Source organism: Notechis scutatus, chromosome 3 (assembly GCF_049901735.1).
Source record: "Notechis scutatus isolate UNSWTSFEM ecotype Mainland chromosome 3, rNotScu1.2, whole genome shotgun sequence".
In the NCBI taxonomy this organism is placed as follows: Eukaryota; Metazoa; Chordata; class Lepidosauria; order Squamata; family Elapidae; genus Notechis; species Notechis scutatus.
Genome location: NC_142011.1, coordinates 24550118 through 24556117, shown reverse-complemented (window position 1 = coordinate 24556117; position 6000 = coordinate 24550118).

Sequence of the window (6000 nt, the reverse complement as noted above, 5' to 3'; positions counted from 1 at the left end):
TATGTTCTATTTTTCCAATTACTGGAGTATCAAATGTGTGTGTGTAGGTGTGTGTGTGCATATATACATATCACACACACACACACACACATATTCTTTTTTACATATATAAACTCTTTAACAACTAAAACTTGAAGTTTAAACAGTATCAAAGATTGTATTTCCATGTCAGAGGAACCTCTGTGCCTTTACTACAAGCATTTGTAGCCAAAATTTAATGCTGTTCTCTACATTTTTTCCATTATAAATCTGCTATTCATCAGAACATTCCAAAATCTCAGATGTGATCTCAAGACACAAGTTAAACACACTGCTTGGATTCTATAGAAGAAACATATTGAATTTACACTCAAGATTGGAGTTCTGATGGTAACACAGTAGTAAGAATACAGTATTGCAGGCTAACTGCCCACAGCCAGGAGTTGAATCCTGATAGCTCAAGGTTCACTGAGCCTTCCATCCATCTGAAGTTGCTAAAAGGAGAACACAGATTGTTGGGTGGGAATATGTTTATACCGCTCAAGAAAATGATGTAAAGCACTATGGAGCAGTATATACCGTATTTATCGGCGTATAACACGCACAGGCGTATAACACGCATCTTCATTTTAAGAGGGAAATTTCAGGAAAAAAAATTAAATTTCTAAATAAAAACTTTGAAGCAAAATAAGGGTAGCTCAGAACTTTTTTTTTATTAATATTATTACCACTTATAAGGTAAATCAGTGGTCCCCAACCTTTTTGTACCAGGGACCGGTTTCAAGCAGAAAATTTTTGCAAGGACCGGGGGAGAGAAGAGAAGGAGGCTTCGCTCTCTGCTGCTCCACCATCCAAGGAAGAAACTGCTTCAAAGAAGCGGGGCTTTTCCTGTCGCCGCAGCTATTCCGAGCGCCCGTTTCACCCCCACTCCCACCCCCGCGCGCTTCAATCCACAGTGTCCCATTCTGCCTGCCTTCCTGCCTGCCTTAGTTTCTGGTTGTTTGGGAGCAGCTTCGGCTGAGAATAATAACTATTCGCCTCTTTTACTCAGCCGAAGCTGTTCCGATTCAACCATTAACGAAGGCAGGCAGGCAGGCAGAACGGAGCACTGCGGGCGGGCGGGCGGACGGGGTGGGGGGGGGAGAAACGGGCGCTTTAGGGAAGCTGCGGCGACAGGAAAGCTCCCCGCTTCTTTGAAGCAGTTTCTTCCTGTGCTGGTGGAGGAGCGAGAGAGCGACTGAGAGAGCTGACCCAGAGAGAAGGACAGGCTTCGGTTGCTTCCTCCCTCCCCTTCTTTCATTTGTGTCCTTGATCCCCGATCCCAGCAGCATTCACCGAAGGTGAAGAAAGCCGCCATTTTTTAAAAAAAAAAATTCTTTGCGGCCCGGTAGAGAGTGCTCCACGGCCCGGTACCGGTCCGCGGCCCGGTGGTTGAGGACCCCTGAGGTAAAAAGTGCAAAATAATGCCCTCTGCTCGCACCGCCCGGCCTCCGCTCGCACCGCTCGCACCGCCCGGCCTCCGCTCGCACCGCCCGGCCTCCGCTGGCTTCTTAACATTATATCGGCGTATAACACGCATACATCATTTGCCCCCTATTTTCAGGGGGAAAAAAGTGCGTGTTATACGCCGATAAATACGGTAAGTACTATTGCTATTAATAAGATTATAAACTGGTATGCATTTATATAGAAGCCTCTTTAAATTGAATCTAAAAATATTAGTTGGAGTCTGGAGCTTGCTGTGCACCAAATGAAATGATGGCTAGAATAATGAACTCATACTGAGAACTCAATTTCTACAATAGATGTCTTAAGAGTTTCATATTAAAATCCAGCCATTTTTTCCCTCTACGATTTCATATTTGTAGATACATTTACCAATGTGATCCTTAATATGATTACTCAGAAATCAAGCTCTATGATCTACAACCAACAGCAAATGCACAGTCAACGTTTAAACTGCTTGAGTATTTTACATTCATCCAGGCTAAATATCTCTTCAATCAAACTAGCTTTCAGAGCAGTGTATATTTTAAAAACATATGACTTACGAACAAAATATACTAGCCATTCCAATCCAACCTCATAGGCATTTGTGATTTTGATGTCTTGCTTGAATGGCCATCTACCCTCCCTTAGCCATGGAGAAATAAGATCCATTCCCAACATAAATAAGCTTTCTTGTTAATAGTACAGTTATCCTCCTTTAACCATTGTAATTACTGACCATACAATAATTAAGAGTATTGTTAGAAATGTTAATGGTGTGTTACTTTTTATAATCTCTTATAATTCATAGGGTAGAGCTGCCTATACTTATATCATCAGTTTCTGCTTAAATGCATATTGATTTTTTTAAAACTTCCAGGGCGGGGGGAAGCCATATTGCTTTAGCATATTTTCTTATGCATTTTTAGGGAATGAAGTTATTTAATTGTAAAGCATTGCAACTAGTGTGAAATGATAAAGCTGTCATTTGCTTGGTAATGTGCCCAGAAGATGACCTTTCCCTGTGGAACAAAATGTTTTGTGTTCCATAATTGTTTGTTCGAATATTATGTTCACTTTGGTTTATTTTGGTAACATTTAAATCACAAATTCCTATGCTTTGAATCATATAAATTCACAAAACAAACTGCATTTAGAAAAGTAAATTATCATTTTAGGTGAATTTATGAACTGCATTTGTGAAGAGGGTTTAAACAGGCTTGGAGATGTGTCTTGTCATTTTCATGACAAACCAAGAATTAAGAAGTAGAAGGCATAGCATTTCAAACTACATTGGTGGGCTTTTCCAAAAGTTATTCTAAAAAACATGTCTATCAAGACTTAACCCCATGACAGATGCTGAATTGTCTACATGGGGATTCTTAGATATACAGTAAATATATCTCTAATCTATGTTTTTTAGCATTACTGCTTCATTTTTACAGAACTTGAAAGGTAAATAAAAGACTGTCAAACAAAATCCTCTATTTCTAATATTATATGGAAGCTGGATGCAATCTTCAGTCAGTATATTATATATGATTTACCTCTTCAGTCTGAGGACCAGAGGTGGTATTCAGCAGGTTCTGACCAGTTCTGGAGAACCGGTATCGGAAATTTTGAGTAGTTTGGAAAACCGGCAGATACTATCTCTTAACTGGTCCCGCCCCCACCTATTCTCTGCCCCCCAAGTCCCAGCTGATCGGTTGGGTCTTCTTTTGTTGCCCTGCACAGGAGAATGGAGCCGGAAAGCAGGTTATTGGGCTGGCTAGGGAATGGAGATTTTACAATATCCTTCCCCTGCCATGCCCACCAAGCCATGCCCACCAAGCCACGCCCATCAAGCCATGCCATGGCCACAGAACTGGTAGTAAATTTGAATCCCATCACTGGTGTGCCCCCTATAGGGCCCTATCCCTTGCTTTAACTCTTAACAAAACCCAATAGATGTTGAGTAGCACAATTCAGACAGTTATTTTCAACCTGGATCAATATAGTCCATTTATGTCCAAGTGCTCATAGAAATGATCTACAGTATTCATGCAATTTAGTAACTCAATAACTGTCATTAATGTTCACCTGGCTCAATGTTTTTCCAAATTAAGTTATAAATATTGCATTCAATAGATAGTAACAAACATCCCGTTTTTTATTGCTGACCTTGTTTTTGACCTCTTATCTCAAAAGCAGTGAATAGCTATAATTATTTCATTTGGCCTCAGAATTCTGGCATATAATTACTCTTAAAAGGACAGATCTCATTATCTCAACCAACAACTGAGAAGACTACTGAGCATTTGGGTTATTAAAAAATATGTAAACTAATTTTTGATAGTGTGGAAACTTCCCTTGTTTATGAAGAAAAATATTTTTATGTAATCAGTCAGCTTTCGTTTTCTCCTTAAAAGTGTTTGAGAAACACATACGGATTAAACTGTTAAAAGCCTTGAGTCTAAATCCTTAGATTCAAGCAAACTGATAAGTCTGTTGCTGTGGGTACTCCAAGAAACTAGTGTTAACTCTTAATGGTATACTGTTTAGATAATTAAATTCTGACTTTTAAAAATGTAAAAGTTATGATAAGTAGATAAAGAAAAGCTATGAAAAATATAAAAAGGCAGAGATATAGCACATAGGATTCAATTTGTCATCCTACTTATATAGTAAATAACATATATACTTACATGGACCCACAAAGATACTGGTTTATAGATGGAAATTGTAAGCATATCTAAAGTCCTTGTGAGTGTTTTTTTAACAAACAATGCAGGTTGTTTAAATGAAAAAGGACTACATTTGGCCTGGAGCTTTCATGCTAGGGAGAGTTTATACTGCACAATTCTCTTCGGATTCAAATTTCACCTCTCAAGCTATATTTTAATCTTAGGGGGAAATTGATACTGATACAATGAATATTCCCTACATAAATAAATGTATATATCTGTAATGACAGCTAATGGAACAAGGAATTATTTTTATAAATATAGCTCAATTTATGCATTGTTCAACATTTGAGGAATAGCTACTACAATACTAACTTGGAAGATGATTAGCTAATTTTATTTACTTATTTCTTTGTTTGTTATTTATTTGTATCCCAACTTTATCGGGTTTTTTTTTCAAATAACTCAGTGGTGAACTCAAGCTGGTGAACCTAATAACTCCTCTTATTTTGCCCACAACAACCCTGTGAGATGGCTTGAGCTGAAAGAGTATGATTGGCCAGCTGGCTTTTATAGCTAAAGATGGATCTGAACTCATGGTCTTTCGTATGTATGTATAAAATAAATGGTTATTCAGAAAAATAGATAATTATTTAGGGTGATAAATAACTGACAACTTTGTCATGCAAAAACTGCTTCTCAAAGAGAAGATACATTTATTTTACATATTTAGGAAACAGTACAGATTATACATTTCTTCCTCTTGCAAATGAAAAATGGTTGTTACTTTTATGTAAGGGATCAATGTAATGCCTATGACATTTCTATTATCCTATCAAGCTGCTGCTCATTACTTTAGTTATTGTCAGGGGTGGGATTCTACCAGTTTGCATCTATTTGCTAGAACCAGTTGTTAACATTCTAAGCAGTTCGGAGAACCAGTTGTTAGAAGAAATTACTGGCCTAATCCTGTAAGGAAGGCAGGAAGGAAACATTCTGGTGTTGCTTACAGAAACTGCCTCTCCATTAACCCTTATTACATTCTTGGCAGGACTAGACTTCCTGTCTCAGGAACGTCTCTGGAGTTTTTCCCCCTCCTTTGCTGGTACTTTGTTTGTCTGGAATGACCATTCAAAGTTACAGTGGCACTGAAAAAAGTGACTTATGACCATTTTTCAAACTTACAACTGTTGCAGCATCCCCACAGTCATGAGAGGCCAGGCGAGGAGATGCGTGCCTCAATGTGAGTGATATTGAGTTGGCCACATCCAGCAAATAACATGACCACCAAGCCATGTCCACCCAGTCACATGACCACCAAGCCACGCCCACCACCTAAGCCACGCCCACAGAACCAGTAGTTAAAAAATTTGAATCCCACCCCTTGTTATTGTACATGATTATTTCCTAAATGAGAACTGGCATGCTGCAAAGCAAACTTTACAGTATTTACAACAATGCCTCTGACTCTTAAAGAAGTCCCACAAGTACTTTTAGGAAATAAAACTATCAATAGTTTCAGTTTATTGCTTTGTTTGAAATTGTACCAACCTGACTGCCAATGGGAGGGTGGAAAATGTAAAAAAAAAATATATCAAGAAACAAAAAGAAAACAGGAAACAACATGTAGTAAACTGTTGTTTTGTAACTGCCCTTTTCATTGTTTATGAAAAAAAGAATCCCCAGCAGCCATTTTAAGACATCATAACTTATTCTCAAACTGCCAAATAAGCCTGGAAACCAAAAATATTGCCTATTTCTGCCTTTAAAAGGTTGCAAAGCATTTTGAATAAACATAGCTTTTAAAGATGTAAAAGTTGAACATAGAAGCAGGGGACTCACCAAAGAATAGAAATAAAAAAATATTGTA